Source organism: Natator depressus, chromosome 2 (assembly GCF_965152275.1).
Source record: "Natator depressus isolate rNatDep1 chromosome 2, rNatDep2.hap1, whole genome shotgun sequence".
Lineage (NCBI taxonomy): Eukaryota > Metazoa > Chordata > Testudines > Cheloniidae > Natator > Natator depressus.
The window spans coordinates 78,629,266-78,654,664 of NC_134235.1; positions in this window are offsets into that span (position 1 = coordinate 78,629,266).

The window sequence follows — 25,399 nt, forward strand, 5'->3', positions numbered from 1 at the left end:
GTTGATCCTGCTGAAATGTATCTTGAAAGGGCTTTCTGTTCATCACTTAAATCACTCGCATCAATATTGCGCATGTCATCATGTGTCAACACTGTCTCTAGTGCCCTGCATTGCTGGTGCAGGTCTTCTTCAGGTATAGTGAGGAGTTTTGGAATATCATACAACATCCCAAATATACTGCTGTGTTCCTTGAGCTGCATGAAATGTTCTTCAACTGACTGTATTGCATAATCTAGCACCTGGTTAAAGAATTCAACTTTGAATTGTTGTTTGGGGTCTCTTATAGGATTATCCCATGCCTCGTAATCAAAATGTCTTCTTCTCTGATGACTCTTGCATTTTTGAATGGGTGGGAAAATAGCTTCAGTGTGAAGTTCCTCTGCCAACTTCTGTGCACTGTTCAGAACGCTTTGAAATCCCTCATCTGACTGGTAAGACTGTAGGTATGACTTTGCTTTGTCCAGTTGTTCCATTGCTCCAGATATATCAAGGCCAACACCTTGGAGTCTCTTGCTTACAACATTTATTTCAAACAGTATGTCATGCCACAACACTAAGCCACACAGAAATTTGAAGTTATGTATGTTTCTGGTGATTCCATTTCCCTCTGCCACTGTTCTCCCACGAACAGTTCCTGTCATAACATTATCCTCCATAATGGCAATTATGGCATCATCTGTTTTCCCAGTTTGGTGTTTGATAGGCTTAATCACCTCCACTCGACTTTCCCGTCATGTGGCACTCAGTGGTTTCATTGTCAGAGAGGATGTTCCCAGATGTTGCTTCAAAATTTGCCATCGATGAGTTGATGAAGAGAAAAATACATAGATGCTTTGAATTACATTAAAAATTCAGCAGCCTCACTAGAAGCTGATGCTGCATCACTGACCACCAAGTTCAATGAATGAGAACTGCATGGGACAAAAAAAGCTCTAGGGTTTAACTCTCGGATCCGTGTCTGCATTCCTCTGTTCTTTCCTCTCATGTTGCTACCATTATCGTAGCCCTGACCTCTCATGTCAGCTATTGCAATTCCCATATCTTCCAGCTTTTTAAGAAGCACTTTTGTCATACCAGCTCCTGTAGTATCATCAATGTCAATAAATTCTAGAAAATGCTCTCTGACAGTCACCATTGCAGGGACATTTTCACTAGGTTCTGTTGTTGTTACAAAACGCATCGTTGAAGTCATTTGTTTCGTATGGCTGATGTCAGGTGTGCGGTCCAGAATAACAGAGTAATATCTTGCTGACTTCAGATCTGCCACAATCTTCAAAAACTATATGATCTCATTTTGAATTGTTTTTCCAAGGTAGTGGTGTGTGTACATTTCTTGGGTGGTGACTCTTCTTAGATGCTCCTGGAGTACAGCATCAAACTCAGCCATCAGCTCCACAGTTTTGGACAGCAACCATTCGCACAATGGCAATGAGCCTTTCAGAACATTTTGCCAGTAAAGAGACTCTGATGCAATCTTCTCTTGATGCTGATCATCTATGGTGGCCTTTAACCTTAGTCTCATCTCAAGTTCTTTCCACCTGTGGAATGCTCTCTGGTGATTTGCTGCCTTCTCACGGCATGCCAGATTTCTAGCCAGATTTTTCCCGTCCTTTGTTCCTGTAGTACCCAATGTGCCTGGCACATTAGACTGGAAGAGTTTGCAACAAAAACAGTATGCAGCATTCTGGGTTTTTGAGTACATAAGCCATGGCCTCTCCACTTTGTCACCATTGGGGATTTCACACCAGTAATGTGTTGCACGGAAACTTCTATTTTCATTGTCTTTGGGGTACATGAAGTTTTTCACTTGCTGTCACCCATGCAGTACAAGGAAGTCCCTCAGGCTACTGCTCAAGTGGGTCCACAGTCCTGGATCATCTAGCTTTAAGGAACTAAACTCAGCAGCAGCTGTTTCTTGCGCCTCCACCACACTCTTCTCTGATCTACACTTTTCTTCAGGAATGTGCATGGTTACATCCATTTGAGATGGAGATATCGATGCTGCAGTAGCTGCCAGGTCACCTGCACTCTGACTAACTGGAAGATCAGGCATCTCCTCATCACTCACATCCTTACTGGGGCCAGAAGGCTCACTGTGAACATTTGTGTCTATGTATCTCAGGAGAGCTCCTTCCTGCTTAGATAGAAAAGCTTCCTTTGCTTTCTTTCTTTTTCTGAATGCTGCCCCAGAGGCGCATTTTCTTCTTTCACTCTTGACTGCTGTTCTGTGCCAGCTATAGCGGCTCTCAACACACAATTGAAGGGGACAAATAAGCAGGCTGGGTGAGGGAAGATAACAGCGTCTTAAGGGCCTAACTGGCTCCTACTACTTCAGTTGACTGCCTGTTCTCCTCAAGTGGGTTCAGGGAAGCAGCAGGAAACAGGAAGCTCCCTGAGAAGCTGGTGTTAATCAGTCCGGGCTCCTGGGGGTGCTAGACAGGTACATAAGAGGCTCCTCCTCCTCTCTCTCCCTGCAGCTTCTGCTGCTTTCTGTTATTCCCTCTCACCTTTTCTCCTGCTTGCCTGTTATGTCTCTTGTGCCCTCCTTCCTCCAGCACAGCACTCTACCATCTCTGTGCATCTGGAGCAGAGAGAATACATATGCACCAGCAGCAGACACAATTTTCTACACCCTGGGTCCTAGTGGTGCCCCCAAGTCTGGCACCTGAGGAGGCCACCTCAGTTTGCCTCATGGTAAGGCCAGCCCTGGGCATTCCCCTGAAAGGTGGAAACCCCCTTCTCATTAGGTGGAGGGGGAATTGAATTATGATCTCCCACATCCCTGATGAGTTCCCTGCAGGTGAGACAGGCAGAGCACTGTCTGCCTTCACCTGGTTTAAGTGAAGTGGGAAGTGGGAGATAGGTGTCTGGGGGCCTAGAGTGAGGCAGCAGTCCTCAGAGCAAGTGCACAGGCAGAAACTTAGGCACCTTGGGGACTTTTACAGCAAACATTTAGGCAGGGAGTGAGTCTAGGCTCCTACAGGGTTAGAGCAGGGGTTTTGTAGATTGCAGTGGGGCCTAGATCTGGGCCTCTAAGTCCCTTTGTAGATCTGGGCCCAGGCTCCAATCTGGTAAGCCTAGGATGTCTTTCAAGCAAATATCTTGTCTCAAAAACAATAAGAATTTTTTTTTTTTATAAATAGCTAGTCACTACTGAAAAGGAGTACTTGTGGCACCTTAGAGACTAACCAATTTATTTGAGCTCACGAAAGCTTATGCTCAAATAAATTGGTTAGTCTCTAAGGTGCCACAAGCACTCCTTTTCTTTTCTCGTTACAGTGTGTATGGTAACACCCATTGTTTCATGTTCTCTGTGTATATAAATCTCCCCACTGTATTTTCCACTGAACGCATCCGATGAAGTGAGCTGTAGCTCACGAAAACTTATGCTCAAATAAATTGATTCGTCTCTAAGGTGCCATAAGTCCTCCTTTTCTTTTTGCGAATACAGACTAACACGGCTGTTACTCTGAAACTAGTCACTACTGAAATTCCCCAGTATTTGATCACTGCTATATAAACCTTTCCCAGCATGCTTTTTGGGAAGCTGGCCTTATACATTTGGAAGAGACCAGCAACTTTAATCCTAAAATGGCTGCTTTCCTCCATCTCACCCTTCTGTCTTGTGAGTTTTATCTTTTTCATTTTAGATTATATGCTCCTTGGCCTTAGGGTAGTGGCCATGTCTGTGAGTTTCTGGGCAGTTCCTAGAACCAGTGAGCCCTGATCCTGAATGGAGCCTCTTGGTACTACTATAATATAAATATTAAACAATAATAGTTGAAGAACTAGCACATCCTCCAATTCAGGAAATATTTTTTCCTCTTTATGAAGTATCTTACTCCCATTGTTCTCAGGAGCAGTTGGTCCTGGCTGTTACATACACAAAAAAAGAGCATGACCTAGACATTGGGGGGCAGGTTGATTTATAAAAAAAAGAAAGCTTTTTGGAACTGTTATATGTAATGCAGGATGAAATGAATCAGTGGGCAGTGCACAGATGAGAGAGTCAAGTTACACAGTGAATGTAACTGATCATATGACTATCTTCATCACATGTAATGAATATTTATATTATGTCCAAAAATATACATTAAGGTTGGAAAGTTAAGCATCCAATAGGTAGGAAGTGGCAGAATTATGGTTGCCCGTGCAACCTTAACTTGGGCCCCCTAGTGTGTATGCATTATACTAGAGTGGATTGAAAAATAGGGACACTTTTTGCAAAAAGCAAAACCCAAACTTGTTGGTCAAAAAACTTTGAAATATGAAATCTTTCAGCTAGCTCTAATGATGATACATACACTACAGGAGTGCATGCTTTTCTCCTCACACCCCATATTGTGTTTATCACAATGGGGCCTCGGTCCTCAATGGGACCCTTGGGTGCTATAATAAACAATAACATAACATCTCCTGCCATACTTTATTGTTTCCCACCCCAAAGGCTCCTCTCAGAAACTCAAGCAAATGCACTGACACACCCACCTTCCCCAGAATCTGCTCTCACTTGCAGCCACCCCAGTCCCATTCTGCATGCATGGGTCTTGTTACACAGGCTCCCCTATAAAAAGTCCCCCCACCCTCCAGTTCACTTTCTCTGCATCCCCATGCTCTCTCTCCTCCTCCTCCTCTAGCCCATCCGTTATCTCCATGTGCTGTCCCCTCAGTGTCATGCAGGAGGGTCTGTGGCGGCTCAGGAGGAGGAAGTGCTGGAGGAACTAACTTCTTCTGGGCTGGAAGGCTGAAAGGGCATGTCTGCACAGTAGGTGGAAGTGTGCTGCTCAGCCCAGGTAGACAAACACACTCTGTCTCTCGAGCTAGCGCACTAAATATAGCAGTGTGGATGTTATGGCATGGGTGGTGGCATAGGCTAGCCCCCGACTAAAGCCTGCCCCACCTTCTGGGTCCATACTTGGGTGACTATCCCATGCTGCTGGCTATGCCACAATGTCCACATTGCCCTTTTTACCATGTTCACTCAACCTAGTGTGAGTGTCTACCCAGGCTGGTAGTCCCAGCTGTGTTGTAGACCAGTGGTTCTCAACCAGGGGTCCTGGGCTGCAGGCAGGTTTCAGGGGGTCCACCAAGCAGGACCAGTGTTAGACTTGCTGGGGCCCAGGGAAGAAAGCTGAAGTCCCACTGCATGGGGTTGAAGCCTGGGCCCTGAGCCCTGCCACCTGGGTCTGAAGCAGAAGCCTGAGCAACTTAGCTTCACAGTGCCCTCTGTGGCATGGGGTCCTGGACAATTGCCCTGCTTGCTACCTCTTAACACTAGCCCTGGCTTTTATATGCAGAAAACCAGTTATTATGGCACGGGTGGGCCATGGAGTTTTTATAACAGGTTTGGGGGGCCTCAGAAAGAAAAAGGTTGAGAACCCCTGTTGTAGACTTGTTTGGGGTACCCACCCCATGCAAGACCTGATTAGAGAGAGAGGGCCAATTAACCCTGTGACGGGCTGCACCTGGAGAAGATTCAGGGCTTACAAGATTTAATTGGTAATGAAGCCCACCTGGACAGGCTAAGCTGTTATAAATCCCGGCAGCAGAGAGTAAGAAGGGGGCTGTAGTCACTCTCTGGACTTAGAGGGAGAGAATAGAGGCTCTGGGGGAAGGGCATACCCAGAGGAGGGTGGAGAAGGAGCCTGATAGAGGCAAACTCAGAAGCAACCCAAGGAAACAGCACCAAGGTTTGGGACAGTGCAGACCTTAGCTGATGGTTGTAGGGTCCCTGGACTGGAGTACTGGGTGGGCCTGGGATCCCTTATAAGCCACTGGGGAAGTGGCACAGTCTAGGCAATAGACTGGAAGACTGCCTGAGACAGATTGTCCAGGGGGACTTTGATACCCTGGAAAGAGAAGACTAGGAAAGAAAGAAGCAAGCCAGGAAGAGTCCAGAGAGAGAGACAACAAGGCAAGTGACTAAAGGAAGGGCCATCAGACCTGAGTGGTGCTAATCCCCCCAATGTGGCCAGCAGAAGGCACCCAGCCATGAGCGGACATATACATACCCAAAGTGACCTGGAAATGGGGGCATCAAATGGTGATAAACAGCAACAGGTGGAAGCATGTTTTAAAGGAAGAGGGAGAAGCCTTTTCATTTCTAACTCTCCAGCTCTAGGGCAGGCAGACGTTTGGGGTTTTGCAGGGGTGATGTTGCCATGCAGGAATTAAAGGGCACCTGTGGTTCTGCAAGCCTGCCTCCGAATGCTGACGAGCACGTGAAACAGCTCAGTCAGGACAGAACATGTTCAGTGCCAATGGAACATTCTGAGACTTAACAGCAAGGTTCTAGCAGGTTCTCTTGAGCCTGACACAGACTGGAAATGGTGACTTTGAACAGTTTATAACCTGGCCAGATCTGGACAGGATTCACAGGGGCTGCAAAAGGTACCTTTCTGACCCCAGGATTATCTTGCTGCTAAATTTCAAGGCTTTGATACAAACTAAAGGAGCTCTGGAGTTCTTTAAAATAACAGTTGGGAAAAATGTATCATCGTGTGTGAGGTAATATACATATAGAAGTTATTATCACTCCTCCTATAAACTATAACACTGCATATTAACAAGCTCACTACAAATCCCAAATTATCATAGCTAGTGTAACCCTTCTGCCAGGTGGAGCTGGCAGCAACCAGGGCCGGGTTCAATATCTAGGTGTTCCCTTTCAACAATACAACACAGAACCAGCTTGAGCACCTACCCAGTAACCTGGGAAAATTACTCACCACTCCTGGGCACCTCTGAGAGGGAGGGAAGTCACCCAATGTTAATTAGGGAAAATGCCACAGGCAGGATTCATAAACCTAAAACTGTGAGCAAGACACCTACCCCAGAGTACGTGGGGCAGAGTCTTCTGCCTCATGCTCTTGAGTCCAACAACCAGAAGTTCTTTTACTGTGCCCCCTTCTGCTCCCTCACCATACCCCACTCACAGTGGTTGTCCTTGGTCAGTGAGGACCCAGGGTTCAGAAGTAGATCTGTGTGAGTTCACTGCCTACCTGGGGAAGAAGACACCTGGCTTGCTTGGCCATCTGAGCACTTGCTCTGGCTGGCCGCCTCGCCAGCCGCTGTTCCTCTCTGCTGACCGCCTCGCCAGCCACTGTTCCTCACCGCCTGGCCACCTTGCCAGTCACTGCACCTCCCACTGTCCAGCTGCTCGCTACTTTTGCCAGTCGCTCCTACTGACCATCTATCAGTCCCCTCCTGCTGCCACCTGCCTCTCAACTGTGATCTCTGCAGGTCAGTCTCCTCATAATTTTTAGCTCTCAGCAGGCTGGGCAGGAACACTGCCCCACCACAAGTGACTGCATCCGTTCACGCCTCCCGGCAGAGTTCCTCTGGGCGGCGTCCACCGACTCCCTTGACGCCTTTGAGGAGCGGTGGGCGCTGTCCGGGGTCCTCTGCTCGGTGTCCCCGTCCGGTTCCCTTTTTTTGACCCTTTGACCGCACTCCCGTTCCTGTTCTTCCTTAGTTGTCCCACGTAATCATTTGGTTTCCAGGTCCTGTGGATCCCCCCCTTAGGCTGGGGGGGGATCCTTTAGCAGTGGGCGAGCTTTGCCCGCCCACTTCCTGGATCCCAATAGGACAAGTGACTGCAGCTCTCATTGAGTACTTAACATAACAACAGGCTCCTAATGAAGGTTGTTTAGCTCTATCTTTGAACAGTGGGGAGGAACAGGTTAATCCAGACTGGGGACCCTTAGGGAGGGTCCACATCTCCTAGCTGGGACACTTGTATCTACCCCTCTTACTTTCACAGGGGTCTGGCATTCAAGCCCCTAGCTTAACGAGGTCTTTTCAGCTGAGGATGACCCGTTCATTTCAGACAGGTTAAGTACAGTTCTGCTTCCCTTTATTCATACAGTAAAGACAACATTGATAAAAGCATTTCACTACCCCTGCATTCAGTACTAAAGTGATTGTAACCCAACACTAGCCAAAGTTGATCACTTTGGGCAACACTGCTCTATCTACTGGATATCTAAGCAGAATAGGTGTGTTCATGTAAATACAGTTTGCTCCTGAAGTCTCTCCTCCTCCCAGCTAAATATCAGGAGAGAGTTCATTCAGACCCTGCTTACACTAGTTACAGACTTCCCAAGTCTACTTAATTTCTGATGGCACTAATAACTATTCTATTTACAAATTAGGAAGACGCTACAGTGATTGAGGCCATCCAAGTGTTGGGGGGCAAATTTATAATTATCCAGGTCAACTATCTGGCAGCTGGGTGTTATAAAAGTGCTTTAGGTTTTACCCCCACCATGGGTTTGACTGTGCATCTTGCTGCAACACTTCACGTTGCATCACATCAGGTTGCACCAGTCATATCTTGTCACTACAAATCACTTTGTTTTTGTAATGCAACTTGATCGACAAACCCAATGTGATATGCCACAGTCCAATTTGTCAGCCAAAATGACAGACAGAAAGAAACTTTTGTTTGTTTGTTTTGTTTAAATAAACAGAACTTGCTGTCCTTAATGGTGTTGCAGCAGCACCTAGAGACCCCATCAAGATCAGTGTCCTATTGTGCTGGGTACTATACAAACACCTAGTAGGAGACAGTCCCTCCCTTAAAGATGTCCCTCAGTGCATGAGGGAAATAAGGATTGAGTGACTTGGCCAAGGTCACATTGCGAGTCAGTGGCAATGCCAGGCATAAAAGCCAGTCCTTGCCCAGTCGAGTGCCCTAGTTACTAGACCACTCTGTCTCCCCATGACCATGCAGTTTCCCCCGCTTCTTATGAAGCTCTGATAATATTTAAAAAAATCTGCTCTGCTTTGTGCCAGGTAACAATCCTAAACTAAAGTGCCAGGGGAGTTGCACTGTATGTAAGAGAGCAGTATGACTGCTCAGAGCTCAAGTATGAAACTGCAGAAAAACCTGAGAGTCTCTGGATTAAGTTTAGAAGTGTGAGCAACAAGGGTGATGTCGTGGTGGGAGTCTACTATAGACCACCGGACCAGGGGGATGAGGTGGACGAGGCTTTCTTCCGGCAACTCGCAGAAGTTACTAGATCGCACGCCCTGGTTCTCATGGGAGACTTCAATCACCCTGATATCTGCTGGGAGAGCAGTACAGCGGTGCACAGACAATCCAGGAAGTTTTTGGAAAATGTAGGGGACAATTTCCTGGTGCAAGTGCTGGAGGAACCAACTAGGGGCAGAGCTCTTCTTGACCTGCTGCTCACAAACCGGGAAGAATTAGTAAGGGAAGCAAAAGTGGATGGGAACCTGGGAGGCAGTGACCATGAGATGTCAAGTTCAGGATCCTGACACAAGGAAGAAAGGAAAGCAGCAGAATACGGACCCTGGACTTCAGAAAAGCAGACTTTGACTCCCTCAGGGAACTGATGGGCAAGATCCCCTGGGAGAATAACATGAGGGGGAAAGGAGTCCAGGAGAGCTGGCTGTATTTTAAAGAATCCTTATTGAGGTTATAGGGACAAACCATCCCAATGTGTAGAAAGAATAGTAAATATGGCAGGCGACCAGCTTGGCTTCACAGTGAAATCCTTGCTGATCTTAAATACAAAAAAGAAGCTTACAAGAAGTGGAAGATTGGACAAACGACTAGGGATGAGTGTAAAAATATTGCTCGGGCATGCAGGAGTGAAATCCGGAAGGCCAAATCACACCTGGAGTTGCAGCTAGCAAGAGATGTTAAGAGTAACAAGAAGGGTTTCTTCAGGTATGTTAGCAACAAGAAGAAAGTCAAGGAAAGTGTGGGCCCCTTACCGAATGAGGGAGGCAACCTAGTGACAGAGGATGTGGAAAAAGCTAATGTACTCAATGCTTTTTTTGCCTCTGTCTTCACAAACAAGGTCAGCTCCCAGACTACTGCACTGGGCAGCACAGCATGGGGAGGAGGTGACCAGCCCTCTGTGGAGAAAGAAGTGGTTCGGGACTATTTAGAAAAGCTGGACAAGCACAAGTCCATGGGGCCAGATGCGATGCATCCGAGAGTGCTAAAGGCGTTGGCGGATGTGATTGCAGAGCCATTGGCCATTATCTTTGAAAACTCACGGCGATCGGGGGAAGTCCCGGACGACTGGAAAAAGGCTAACGTAGTGCCCATCTTTAAAAAAGGGAAGAAGGAGGATCCTGGGAACTACAGGCCAGTCAGCCTCACCTCAGTCCCTGGAAAAATCATGGAGCAGATCCTCAAGGAATCAATTCTGAAGCACTTAGAGGACTTAGAGGAGAGGAAAATGATCAGGAATAGTCAGCATGGATTCACCAAGGGCAAGTCATGCCTGACTAATCTAATTGCCTTCTATGAACAGATAACTGGTTCTGTGGATGAAGGGAAAGCAGTGGACGTGTTGTTCCTTGACTTTAGCAAAGCTTTTGACACTGTCTCCCACAGTATTCTTGCCAGCAAGTTAAAGAAGTATGGGCTGGATGAATGGACTATAAGGTGGATAGAAAGCTGGCTAGATTGTCGGGCTCAACGGGTAGTGATCAATGGCTCCATGTCTAGTTGGCAGCCGGTATCAAGTGGAGTGCCCCAAGGGTTGGTCCTGGGGCCGGTTTTGTTCAATACCTTCATAAATGATCTGGAGGATGGGGTGGATTGCACCCTCAGCAAGTTTGCAGATGACACTAAACTGGGAGGAGAAGTAGATATGCTGGAGGGTAGGGATAGGATACAGAGGGACCTAGACAAATTGGAGGATTGGGCCAAAAGAAATCTGATGAGGTTCAACAAGGACAAGTGCAGAGTCCTGCACTTAGGACGGAAGAATCCAATGCACCACTACAGACTAGGGACCGAATGGCTCGGCAGCAGTTCTGCAGAAAAGGACCTAGGAGTTACAGTGGACGAGAAGCTGGATATGAGTCAACAGTGTGCCCTTGTTGCCAAGAAGGCCAATGGCATTTTGGGCTGTATAAGTAGGGGCATTGCCAGCAGATCGAGGGACGTGATCGTTCCCCTCTATTCGACACTGGTGAGGCCTCATCTGGAGTACTGTGTCCAGTTTTGGGCCCCACACTACGAGAAGGATGTGGAAAAATTGGAAAGAGTCCAGCGGAGGGCAACAAAAATGATTAGGCGACTGGAACACATGAGTTATGAGGAGAGGCTGAGGGAACTGGGGATGTTTAGTCTACGGAAGAGAAGAATGAGGGGGGATTTGATAGCTGCTTTCAACTACCTGAAAAGGGGTTCCAAAGAGGATGGATCTAGACTATTCTCAGTGGTTGCGGATGACAGGACGAGGAGTAATAGTCTCAAGTTGCAGTGGGGGAGATTTAGGTTGGATATTAGGAAAAACTTTTTCACTAGGAGGGTGGTGAAACACTGGAATGCGTTACCTAGGGAGGTGGTGGAATCTCCTTCCTTAGAAGTTTTTAAGGTCAGGCTTGAAAAACCCCTGGCTGGGATAATTTAATTGGGGATCGGTCCTGCTTTGAGCAGGGGGTTGGACTAGATGACCTCCTGAGGTCCCTTCCAACCCTGATATTCTATGATTCTATTCTATGATTCTATGAATCTATACACTATGATCCACCAGTAAAGTGGTTTAATATAATCTTTCTTTTCTAGTATGGATTGTCCACCATGGATAAACAGCAGTCTCTCAAACTGGCTTGCCATCAATAAGCAGTGCCAAGCCCACAATGCTTAAAAAGGTAAAGTCAGCCATATCAAAACCAGTGTAGGAGTTTCACATTCAGAGGAAACCTAAATTCCATAAGAGATGCAGCACTTGCCCCTCTTCATTTACACACACAGAGTTCTCCCCTTGCCTGAGGAGGGAAATTATCCCTGTGCTTTGGTTGCTTTTTGCCAACTATGCTTGTGTACAGTGGTGGTAAAGGGGCCATCAGGCTGCTCCCTCAATCCTGGAAATATTCTTGAACCACGGAACCTCTGTAGCAGGAGCAGAGCTGGCTACATTGGCTCTGCACTTCCCGTGCAGGAACCTGCAGTGCTTGAAGGGTGGAGGAGTAAGGATGGGGGTGGTATACCAGACATGGCAGGAGAGGTGGCTGTGGAGTTCACATGTTTCAGTTATCCCATGGCTGCTACAAGGCCCATGACACCAGGGATGCAAGCCAGGAGAACCCTGAGGGATACCCTAAAATGAGCAAGAGGACGAACAACCCCATGGTAGTCCTTGGGTCAGCAGGCACAAATCAGCATCCCCGCCGTCCCTCAGCTGTTCTCCACAATGTGCTCCACAAATCACTTGCCCAGGGTCCTCACATCTTATCTCTCTCTTCCCAGCTATGCAACAGAATTTGGCAATTCCACGGCATTCAGACAATGGCTGACTATCTGGATTTGGCCCATTGTGCAGATATTATTTTGGTTTTTCATGCCAACTTTGTTGTCACCATATACAGTGAGCCAGTGTCACCACCACCAAACAAACATCGCACCCTGCCCCTTCCCTCCCACCCTGTAACAAAGAGAAGAAAACGAAGAGCAGGACTTGTTATTTAATATCTGTGTCAATGTCAAAATGAAGGCATGCATTATTCTTTTGCCTTTTGCAATGAATGTGTGATACCTGATATAGTAGGTATTAATAAAGTAGAGTGCTTTATGCTATTTATATTGGTAATATGATTTCAGTAAAATCCCCAGCTAAGAGTGTAGGAATGTAGATTTTCCTTTTATATTATTGCCAAGCCATGTCTGATCAAGTATATAACATGCACAAGTTTTCTGCTGGTGTATGCTTTATTTTGGATTTGCTTTAATGAAAACCAGCTATCTGTCTTTCTCAAACAGATGAAGTGGTAACGGGGCACCAGAGTAGTGAATGACTCCAGGATCCATTAATGTATTTTAGGGTATGTCTGCATTGTGTCTGTGGGCGAGCCCCCCAGCCCAGGTCAACAGACTTGTGCTAACGAACTAAAACTAGCCATGTAGACATTCTGGCTTGGGCTGGAGCTCAGGCCCACAAGTCTGGAGGGAGAGGCTTGAGAATCCCAGCTCCAGCTACAGTTTCATCTTCAAAGCACTGCCTATGCGACAAGCAGTGGATTATGTTCTCATAGGGTGATTTCATATTAAAACACTGAGGCAGATTCTCTGCCCTGCTCTGCTTGGGGAGGGAGCAGAGGTAAACTCCTACCTTGGAATTCTCTCAGCATGGAGGACTCTTCAATGGTCTGGTGCCTGCTTCACCAGCTTTTACTCCTCCCTCTCTATAGTTCCCCAGTACAAAAGGTAAAATGTGGATGGAAAGGGGAATGGCTGGAATGCTAGGTGCTCCAGCAATTCCTAATTTAGGCACCGTTGCCAGTCAGTACATGTTACAGCACCCTGCAGACTGCTTTAACCAGAGTCAGGGCTAAAGCAGGCAGAGAATCAAGGAATTCATTACTGTGATGGGGTGTACCAGGCCCCCTGCTGGGCGCTTTGTGGTCCTACCACACCCCACCCCAGGGAAGGAGCAGCAGAGGTGGGTCCTCCAGGCCTGCCTAGAAAGGCTGCAAGGAAGCAGCCAATCAGAGCACAGCAGACTCAGTTAAAAGGCACTACAGGGCTAAAGCAGGTCAGTTGCTGGCTGAGACTAGAAGGGTGAAGGAGGATTAAAAGGTTGTGAAACTCTGCAGGTAAAGAGGCTTGAGGGAGACCCTGCTCAACCAGGGGAGGACTGTGAAACTCTCCGGGCAGAGAGGCCTGGGACAGGGAACCCTGAGAAATCAGTACTGACTGAGAAGCTCTCCTGGCAAGGAGGCCTGGGAGAGACCCTGTTTAAACATGGAACAGACAGAGAGTTCCAGAAGGAGATGGGACAGAGTGGGAAGCAGCTCAGGGAATGCTGCTGCTGCAGCAGCTATTAAAGAAAGCTACACGTGGTTGCTATTTGTAGGGTCCCTGGGTTGGGACCTGGAGTAGTGGGTGGGCTCAGGTCCGGCCACTGGGAAAGTGGCCTATGCCCCAAGAAGGGCATAAGACTCAGTACTAAAAGCCCGAGAAAGGGACTAGCATTTAAATAGGCACATGGATGGCTTAGACTCTGAAGAGGTCCAACCATTTGGTGGACTGTTACCCCAAGGGGATTCCTTCATGAAGTTAGACTAGCTGGAGGGCTGAGCCACCTGGCGAGGAAAGCTGCCAACAGGGGGTGGTGGGAACAGAGAAAGGAAAGAGTGCAGGATTGCACCCAGCTGATAGGAGGCGCTCATGAGAGGTGAGTGCACCCTGTCACAGTTACACCGTGTAGGCTAGATGCAGTAGAGAATCTGAGCTATCGTTTCAAATTTACGGCAGTAAGCTATTAGCTAGGGATGAATATTCATACTGGTGCAGATGACTTAAAAAGAGCCCTGAATCTTCGCTCCAGAAAAGGACACATTTATTTTCACTTGAAGTTCAAAAAAACTTGGTCAATCTTTTTGGAGAAGAGGGAAGAAAGAAATTTGGTTTTTGCCATGACAGGTGCTTGTTTATTTTGTTTTAATTTTCATGTACTTCTGTACATTCTGGATTTAGCTAGGACCAGAAACTACTAGCCATGTAACGCAATAGGTCTGTATGGTGTTTTGGATAATCTTCAGATGAGGCTTGGATAGGCCACAGAGAAGCACCCAAATATTTATCACCAAACTTCTTGAATTTGCCAGTCTCTGCTATTGGGGTACTACTTCCAGTCAAAATCCATGACTTTTACCATTTAAAAATCTCTGGGAAGAAATCTTCATCCTTTTCCATCTCATGTGACTGTCACATGACTTTTATTATGCATCAGAGGCCACGTTCCCATGATCCTCAAGAAACAACAAGGGTTGTGGTTACAGAAAGTTGCAGGGTGTGAGATGCATTAAAAGTACCCTGTTATAATGTGATAATGATGCCGTGTCACAAGTTTAGCATAACATGGAGGGCAAGTCTTCTAATACTAAAAATGGACCTGAACAACAACTCCAAAAAACTCCCAACCTTTGAATGTTGACTCCTGATCTAAATGTTGCAATGGGCTAATATTTCTATAATAGGCTGAACTCAAACCTTGGATTGTGCCACCAGCTCAAGGAGCTTGGCTTGTTTAGCCTAACTAAAAGAAGGTTGAGGGGAGATATGATTGCTCTCTATAAATATATCAGAGGGATAAATATCGGAGAGGGAGAGGAATTATTTAAGCTCAGTACCAATGTGGACACAGGAACAAATGGATATAAACTGGCCATCGGGAAGTTTAGACTTGAAATTAGATGAAGGTTTCTAACCATCAGAAGAGTGCAATTCTGGAATATCCTTCCAAGGGAAGCAGTGGGGGCAAAGACCTATCTGGCTTCAAGATTAAGCTCGATAAGTTTATGGAGGAGATGGTATGATGGGATAACAACATGATTTTGGCAATTAATTAATCTTTAAATATTCATGGTAAATAGGCCCAATGGCCTGTGATGGGATGTTAGATGCAGTGGGATCTGAATTACTATAGAGAATTCTTTCCTGGGTATCTGGCTGGTGAATCTTGCTCATGTGCTCAGGGTTTAGCTGATCGCCATATTTGGGGTCGGGAAGGAATTTTTCTCCAGGGCAGATTGGAAGAGGCCCTGGAGGTTTTTTGCGTTCCTCTGTAGCATGGGGCACGGGTCACTTGCTGGAGGATTCTCTGTTCCTTGAAGTCTTTAAACCATTGTTTGAGGACTTCAATAGCTCAGACATAGATGAGAGGTTTTTCACAGGAGTGGGTGGGTGAGATTCTGTGGCCTGCGTTGTGCAGGAGGTCAGACTAGATGATCATAATGGTCCCTTCTGACCTTAATATCTATGAACTATTTTTGGACATCTTCAGATCTACATCAGAGTTCTTCAGTTGGGGACCATCTCTAGTATTTACTAAATAATTTCACAATATACAACATCTTCCACTGAACTGCAATTAACTGAGGTGCACAGCTATCTGGTATTTTCAATGATATTGCCTCTAGCAGCTGGAGGAATGAAAGCAGTACCAATAGTGGCTCAATAATCCCTACTGTGAGTCTGATTTGTTATTACCTATCCATAGGAATGATATGTCTGCCAAGTACAAGCTCCAATGGAATAGGTCCACATGTTGGTGTACTAATGGTTACATTCAGTTTGGTGCGGAGGTGTCACCCACTAGTGACTGGAGGACTGAAATGCTACAGATTCTGACCAAAAAGAAGTTATCTTTTAGCTTCAGCTTACCAGTGAAGCTACAGGAGAACTTTTTTGGTCAGAAGCAGTGGCATTTCAGTGAAGCTAAAGGAGATGTGAGGGTTGTAGGTTTAAGTCCAGATATTCATCATATAAGACACAAGCAGTATCCAGCTACTATTAAAATAAAGCTCCTTCTTACAATCATCACTCGTAGCATTAGAGCATGTTTTTTCCCCCTCTTGGCCCATATGAGTACACATGCAACCCCCCTCTAAAGGATTTCTTCTCCTTTTGCCTGAGGGGTCAAAACTTGCTTTCTGCACCATGTCCCCCTCTATAGGCGTGGCTCCCATACACATCCTGTAGCCAGCTGACTGAGCCAGTACCATCTTCCTTACCTCCAAGAGGCTCAAAAGTTATTTCATGGCTCGGTGAATATGAGACAGTGTCAGTTTCCCCCTGTAGACTAAGAACATCCCCCTCCATGACAAACATGAGGTCTAACCAGCCTGACAACTGCACCTATGTTGCTGTTGTCAATCTAGCGGGGAACAACTTCCTGAACTGCTTGAAGGTAATGGGACACGCAGCACATTTTTCTCTTGTCACTGTTACATTTTATTTTTTTTAAATGCAGAAAATCAGAATGTAAGAACTAGGGCTGGGCCTAAATCACAAAATACGTGGCCTCTAGGGAAGTTTGGATCTGGATCCAGATCTCAGTCTGAACTCTAACAGCTCTAACAACAAAGCCCTCCACTGACCACCCCAGTTCTTTGTTTATACTTCCTATCGCTCCCCTCCATAGTGTTGTCTTTTGGATTCCATCCTACATAGTGTCAATATTTCAGTGTTGCTCCTCGGCTTGCATTTTGTTTAAGATGTATGTCAGCTTCAAATAGCAATGACGGAGGACATGAATTACAAATATTATGATGCATTAAGCTGTGAAAAGACAATGGTTAAATAAGGAAGCTGATCGGCTGAGACCAAAAGAAAATAAGTGGAATTCCATCAAAAGGAAAGATGAATGAACAGAGCTACAGTGACATCTGCTGGTCCGTTCATTAGTATTAGAGATGGTACTGAAAATTGGCACAGTGAGGGGGGAGCGGAATTACACGTTAAACTTAATAAATCCTAAACTAAAATCTTCTTTTTGATGAAGATACATCATGTTTAACTGCTATAATGTATAATTCTGCACCCAGGAGAAAAACAGTGATTGGAATGGCAGGTTATTATATTTATCATAAAATCATACACAGCAGGGTTGGAAAGATCCCTTTGCCTTTTAGGATAACTACTACCCATGATGGCCTAATTTTTCAGAAGCGAGCAGTGATTTCAGGTGTCTCAATTTGTAGGTCTTCATCTTGTCAAACCTTAAAGGGGCCAAATTTCTGGTAAGTGCTGAGCACCTACCCTTTGAGAATTTGGGCCTTTTTAAGGTGTCTCAATATGGACAGCCAGAAACAGAGGCACCCAAAATATCTGGTGCCTGTATATGTGTGTTTGCGGGGAGGGGTGCTGGAGTGATCGCTATGAAGGAAAAATATCAATTTACAAGACATCTGGAGACGTGGCTTCACTCTGATCTGTACCTTTTAGCCTAATAACCATGAAGTCCCTGTTAAATACAATCTTCGCAAATGAGATGAAAAAAATTCCCCTTCTCCCACAATCTAGAAGATCATACAATGTTTTTATTTGCTTTGAGTAAGGTATATTTCTTAACATAGAAAGGAGGTTTCCAAAGCAGCATATACTTTAGCCTATATAATGATTGTCAGATTTCAATAAATAAATACATGTTTATTTACTACTTACCATATCTTCTCAAGCAAGATGCCTTCTCAGCAGGACCTCTTTTCCTCAAATGAGATATTAATACTTTTCTGTTGCCATTACTAAAAAATTAATAAAGTTCTCATCCTTTGGAAAACAGCTGAATTATTTAAAAATATGCAACACGCACCTTTGCTTTCTTAATCCAGATGACAAGGGGGTAGGCAGACAGAGTGACAAAAGGAACTTTGCATTTCATCTCTAAAATACTGCTTTGAGATTGCTGTAGGTGGGTTTAGAGTGCTGTAATTTTATGGTGCACAGAGCATCCTTCTTGCACATCTAAAAACTGAGAAAAAGAGATCACATTATTGCAGTATGTGGGAGGGAGGAGATATATAAATAACAGAAGTGCATAAAATATAGACATGAATGATACCATTGGACACCATCCTACCTTATACCTATATTAATCGGAACCAGTAGCACTTAACAGCAATAAAATGTACATTTGATAAAACAGTGCTAAGAGGAGTATCCTTAGGAACTGTGCAACTCATCCAAGATTGCCCCCATAAACACTTCACCTGCCACAAGACCACTAACAAATATAAAGAAGTTGGATGAGACTTCCACCCTGTCTTCATAGCCAAGTGCTATCATTGTTGTTGAGTAAGTGTTTATGGAGCTCACTTTCCAAATAAAGTAGGGTTTGGGGATTTTGTTTTAATTTCCTTTGTTTAATCAGAACTTTTCTCTGTTGCCATCCATACATGTTCGAGATGCTTATTCTCTGGTTCAGATAACAAATAATCCAAACCTTCTGCCTAGGGAGAAGGGAGTGTCCTAATCAGCGTTACATGCAATGCATTCTGGCGTACTTAATGACTAGGGAAGTCTCTAAGTGAAGTATATTTATGGGGAGTAGCACCTGGAGGGCTGCCAAAGAGGCTGACTACCGTATAGTTTTTAAAAGAGAGTGGCCTATTAGAAGATTATGGAATGGGAAGGGAGTGTTATGGGACTATTGGCAGCTCAATGAAAGGGAAAGGAAAGCCTAATTGCTCCGGGAGCGTTGGCGAAGAGAGGGAACGAGTGAACTATTGGAAGGTTGCAAGAATGGACCTCAAAAGGTTTGGATAGTAATCTAACGTTGGGGTTATGTGAACCACGCTGTACTTCCTAGGCCTTTGAAGTTCACTTGTCCATGTTGCCTGGCCGTTAACATCTACTGTAGTTTCCTGTCCCGAATTCTGAATTTTCGGAGGTTGGGGTTCTATTTTTACCACTTTGTAATTATGCTGCATTGAAAATGCAATGTCATATTGTTCCAGCCTGCTCAGTTCCCACTAGAGCTGGGTAAATAAAGAATTTTGTTATTGTTGTTCACTGGCAATTCTGAAAAATCAGAAGAAAAATTGTTTGGGTTGAACAAAATATTTTGTTTGACCTGAAACAAAAAGTTTAATTTTGATTGACCATTTTTTAATGTTTTGATTGTGTTTTTGATAAAATTAAAAGAAAATTTTAAACAGTCATTTTGAGCTGATAAATTGAAACATTTTTATTTTGAAAATATCAAAATGAAGGTTTTTTAAATTAAAAAAAATATTTTTGTTTTGTTTCAGTAAAAAACTAATTTGGTGAAATTGACACAAATTTGTGAAATCTTTGCATCATTATATCTGCATTTTTGTCTGAAAAAAGTTTAGGGCAAAAAATTTCACTGAGCTCTAGTTCTTATCCATTTCATTGCCTACACCATCATATCATGTTGCTCAAATGATTAGCTCAGTTGACCAGGGCTTCCCATCCACTCTTACTGTGTTATAGTATTATTATTTAGGGTGACCATACATCCCGTTTTGGCCAGGACAGTCCTTTTTTTTAAGCCCTGTCCCTGCTGTCCAAATTTTTTTGACAAAAGTGGGCATTTGTCCCATTGTTCTTGCCAGCTTGAGCAGTTGACAAGAGTAAATAGGCCAAATGTCCACTTTAGTCAAAAAAGTGAGGTGCGGGGGGGAGCTGCGATGCCAGCCCCGCAAAGGGAGGGTGGGGGCTTGGGGGAGCAATGAGGGCAGCCTTGTGCAGGGATGGGGGTAGGGGGCCTGAGGCGAGCGGCTTGAGCCAGGCCCACATGCAGGGTGGGACAGGGGCCTTGGGCCAGCCCCATGTGGACAGGAGGGAGGGAGGACTCAAGCTGGGCCCTGTACAGGAGGCCTCGGGCCTGCGCCGTGCAGTGTCCTGTTTTCCCTTTGGGAAAATATGGTCACCCTATTATTATTACTAGGCAGAGTTAAGTCTAATACAGAATGGAAGGATTATACTGAAAAGCCAAAAAAGGAGAGAACAAGACAAGATAAGAAACTTGAAGACTGTGAATAAGCTAAAAGAGCTGATAATACTGGAAAATGGACTGTACTCACAAATATGGAGTAGTGAATGGAAAACAGAGCAAAGGCTATTGGCCAAGAAAAGGATGAGACCAACTGCAAAGCTTAATATGTGATCACCTCAGGTAGTGAGGTGGTTTTATCACCCATGCTGATTTTGCTGTGTCTGTCCCATGTCTCGTGACCCAGTTATTCCAAAATTCTTCCTGAGACTGGCAGTGTTACCAGATCATGATATGGTGTTGTGCCATGATTACTTTGCATTGTGATTTGAGGGAACAAATACCATGACAGCTTGACACAACAATCAGAAGATAGTTGAAAAAGCAGCAATGCTATTTCATGGTAATGGTGGCCTTCAGCCTGCATTGGCTAAAATAAGGCTCTGAGGGTGACTTTTTTACCTCTGTGATGACTACTAGGAGTTTTGGACCTGCTGCGTTTGCCAATATCTTTGTACTGCTAATCTAATCAGAGGCAGATTTTATTATGGGTTGTCTTTTGCTTTATATTCCATTCCCTTTCCTTGATAAGTTGCAGCTTGCAAAATTAAAACACACCATACTTTATGCATCTGGAGTTAAGGCCAATAACATACCCAGCTTGTCAGATATGTGCCTATCAAAAAAAAAAAAAAAAAAGCTGAGGTGCCATGTTTTAAAATAAAGTGAGAGGGTCACACAGAAAAAATGTCAGCATGTGGATTTTTAAAAAATAAGAAAGAGTAACACACTAATATCTCCAAAGAGAAAATCAGCCTTCCCTGGCCCATGAGCCACATGCTTAGTTTGTCGTGTTGCTTCTAGGTTGGACTATCTTAGTAATGTGCTTTATTTAGGGAGCATCCTTGGAAACTACTCAGAGCCTTCAGCTGGTGCACAACATGGCTCTCCGCTTGCTTAGCTGAGTGAGCCATGACAAGCACACTAAGTCTAAACTCTGTGTCTGTACTGGTTTCCTATGTGCTTCTGAGTGCAATTCAAGTTGTTTTAATCTATTAAGCCCTACATGGTCTGGATTCTGGCTACTTTAGACAGTGCCTCCCTTTTACGTACCCTCTCAAAAGCTGAGGTCTGCCAAGGCACTCTGACTAAAAGTGCCAAGATTTAAGGCTGACTGTAGGGCATTTTTGTTGAAGGGTCCATGACCTTTGTAGTCGTTCCCCTCACCAGTGTCAGAATTTATTGAACCTTCAGGATTCACTCCATGGTGCATCTTGTTTGTCCAGACAGTTTCTTGGATAAAAGTTTTTGGAGGAGAGATACCTCATGTCCAAATGGTTGGAAGGGGATGGTGTTCTGAGTTCCTTTAGATTACAGAAGTGGTTGTGATTGATCTAGGATGTGCCTGCTTGCTGCCAGTTCAATGTGGTTTGTCATTTTAAAAACGGTAAAGGTGCAACGGGACCTTGTCTTATACTGGCAGTTCTGAGAAGCATTTCTAATAATAGCAAGAAAAAAGAATCTTGAGTGATATTGGTGAAGGGAAAACAGGGTCATGTGTTTGGACCCTTTCTAGCTCATTTGAAGGCTCTAGGTTCAACAGAGAGAGGCACGCTCTGGAGTCATGGGAAGAAGCCCATAGATGAGTGAATGAAAAACTTTAACCCTGAAGCAAATATCTGTACTTGGTAAACATTTGGGGCGGGGATTGTCATTTAGTATATGTCAATTCAAAATCTATCACAAGGGGGCACTGACATGTCCAATAATTGTGGACTTGGGATAATTAGAGTTCAAAGAATTTTGTGAAATTAAAGAGAACTGTGTGAAATAATGGAAATGCTGGTTTGGTTAAGGCAGGAAAATCCTTAGGCTCATATTTGCCTATTTCCATGTAAAATATGCAGAAGGGTGTAATTAAAAGGTCTTTGGTTTGTGGATTGCTACCACTTTAGAAGCTTCACTCATGGTGAAGAGTTCCACTGACTTCAATGGGGCTCCTAATAGAAGTGAAATCACCCACGGGGTTAAGTGTTTGCAGGATCAGGTTCTTAGAACCTGACCCCCCCAATCACTTACGTACATTATTAACTTAAGTATGTGACCCTTCTGATTGTCTGCAGGATCAGGGCCTTCCACTGTAAGTTTCTTGGTTCGAGGACTGAGCACAGTGTCAGCAATTAATTACTGAGTAATTAATAATAAGAATACTTTTAATATATGGAATTTGATAAAGCAAAATGTCTGGGTTTGTGTTAAAAACATACACAAAAAGCCTATAAATCCAATTGAGCAGGCTGTATGTAACCTTCCTCTGACTTGACACTGCAATAATGTATACAATTTCCAAAACCATGTTGTAATTGAACACAATATGTAATCTGCAAATGCTTGTTTTACAGGTGACTCAATCCATTTGTCTGATTCTTGCAGCCCTGCTCTGTATGCATATCACATGCAAGATCTTGTTTCCACATACGCAGAAAGATTTGATGCGTCTTTTGTGCTTTTGACATCCAAACAACCCAGTTCCCATCCTGACACAGCAATTGAAGTGTGTTCAACCTGGCGGCCCTGAGTGTTTACTCTTGAATACATAAATCAGTTATTTCACTGCGCGGTTGTAATTCCTCAAAAATTATATTCTGCCCAAGTCTAAGGCTTTTAAAAAACAAACAAACAAAAGACAATCCCACATAGGGCAGTAGAGAAATGAGCTGTGTAGCTTGTCACCCCCTTAAGAAGTGTTCATTTTCTGCCTGCAACAGTTGTCCTTCAGCAGGCGGCTAATGAAGCAGCAAAAAGGGGGTGGGGGTGGGGGACGAAGGCTTGTGCTCCAGTGATGTGGAATTCTGGGACCTGTAGATTTAGTCTACCAAGGCTTTTTTTCCTCCCTCTGGGGTATCAACAAAGCTGTATGACACTCCAGGCTCCTAATTCATGGGCCAGTGGCTGTTCATTCTGCTACCTGCTGGGCCTCCGTCATAATGATGAGTTCCAGCCTTCAAGGGTAATATTTTACATACTGTAGCTATCTTACTCTCTACACACAGAGGTACAGATTACATCGGGAGAGTAGCATGTTCTATACATGCATATACCAATCCGAATAAACATCTTGAAGGAAAAGGGAAAGTAACTATCTAGGAAATATCAGTTGATTATAGGAGGGGTGAATTACTGAAGTTTGGAGATAAATGTAAAACACATTAACTGAAAAACTCACAAGCAATATATGGCTTTATTTATTTCTTCTGATTTTCAGGGGTACTGAGTACTCCCAGCTCCCATGGATATCACTTGGAATTGTGACTGCCCAGAGCCTCTGAAAATCTTAAATTTGCAAAGAATGTGTAACTACCAAGTAAGCTGGTAGCTATACTAAAATAAACAGACACTCAGCTCAAAACCTACATTTCAAAAAAACTTTTTTCCATTTATTAACAACTAGAGCTGGCCAAAATGTTTCAAACCATTTTTTTTCTTTGAAAAGTAGCCATTTCTCATAAATGTGGCCACTTCTCATGGACGTTTTCTTGAAAAAGTTGTTTTTTCTGAAATTTTCTGGGATTTGGGTCTTTTTCTGTTTTGATTAAATTAGAAAATGAAAAATGTAGCATGATTTTCTGATGATGGTGTTGTTCCTCCTTTTTTCTCCCTTTCTCTCCCCTTTTCAGTGACAAAATGAAAAGAGGAAAATGGAAGAAGGAAAAGGAAAACCAAAAGCTGAAAACGTTTCATATCTGATAATGTTCGAATTTTGAAATATTTCATATGCCCAGAAATTGTGTTCCTTTTCAAACTTTGGAAAATGACTTCAAAGTTTTCTAAATTTTTCAGAACAGGTTTTTATATTTTTTGACCAGCTGTAGTAACAACACCTTAGAAACCTCAAAGTCAAATGTGTTTCTAGATTTGTCATCCTCCACTTTTACATGCAGAGGGGAAGGGATTGTTGACACATCCTGGTAGTTTCTGTTCACATGCCCTGGTATGGTAAGCCATGCCCTTTCCTGTCCATTCACTCTATGCTGTGGAGAAGGGCATTCAGGAAGCTGAGGGAAAAGACTTTTATCCCAGACACAGTGTGTTATGAGAGGGACCTCACTGGACATGGCTGATATTGAGAGGGTTTCCTCCTATTCTGACAATCTCCTTATCATCCATAGCTTCCCCAATACAGAGACTATCCTGATAATTGAAATAAATAAATACTACTGTGCAATGTGTAGCCTTTTTTTAATGGCACCATTTATCTGATCTGACGGACAGTAGAACATAGCTTCTAGCTAAGCAGTGTCTCATTTTTTTAAAATATCAGCTAGGTAATAAAACAAATAAATACTTTAAAACTATCCAAAATTAGAGCTAGTCAAAATTTTCCAAATTTTCATTTTTAAAATAATTTTTCCCTTAAAATTTCAAATTTTTCAAAATTGCAAAAAGAGAAAATAATCAACTGTGTTTTCAGGATTCCCACCCCCAAAACTTGTCAATCAGCTCTACCTGAACTTAATAGTGAAACCAAGTGATTGTTAAATATAGCCATTGTTTATGTACTGTTGTTAGAGAAGAGGTGGCATTATTTAGTGATAAATTTAAAAAAAAAACTATTAGGGGAAGTGTTTTAATAATAACTGTTAAGCTTTTTCTTTTCTTTTCTTTAACTACAATACTAAGAGGAAGGGCTAAATTGATTCAATTTTTAAAAAGCATCCTCCCAAAATTTCAGCAAAGCTTAATCTGAACAAAACCTTACTTGTGGGGCAAAGTTCACCTAAGTTTTTCCCACATTATTAATCTTTTTCACATGCCTTTGAATATCCTGGTACAATTCAGGACCAAAACTAGAAATATTGGATTCCTCACAAGAATTCTAACCAGTAGGGCAGTGTTTCCCAAACTTGGGACACCGCTTGTTCAGGGAAAGCCCTTGGTGGGCTGGGCCGGTTTGTTTACCTGCCGCGTCCGCAGGTTCAGCTGATCTCGGCTCCCACTGGCCGTGGTTCACCGCTCCAGGCCAATGGGAGCTACGGGAAGCGGCGCAGGCTGAGGGACATACCGGCTGCCGCTTCCCGCAGCCCCCATTGGCCTGCAGCAGCGAACCGCGGCCAGTGGGAGCCGCGATCGGCCAAACCCGCAGACACAGCAGGTAAGCAAACTGGCCC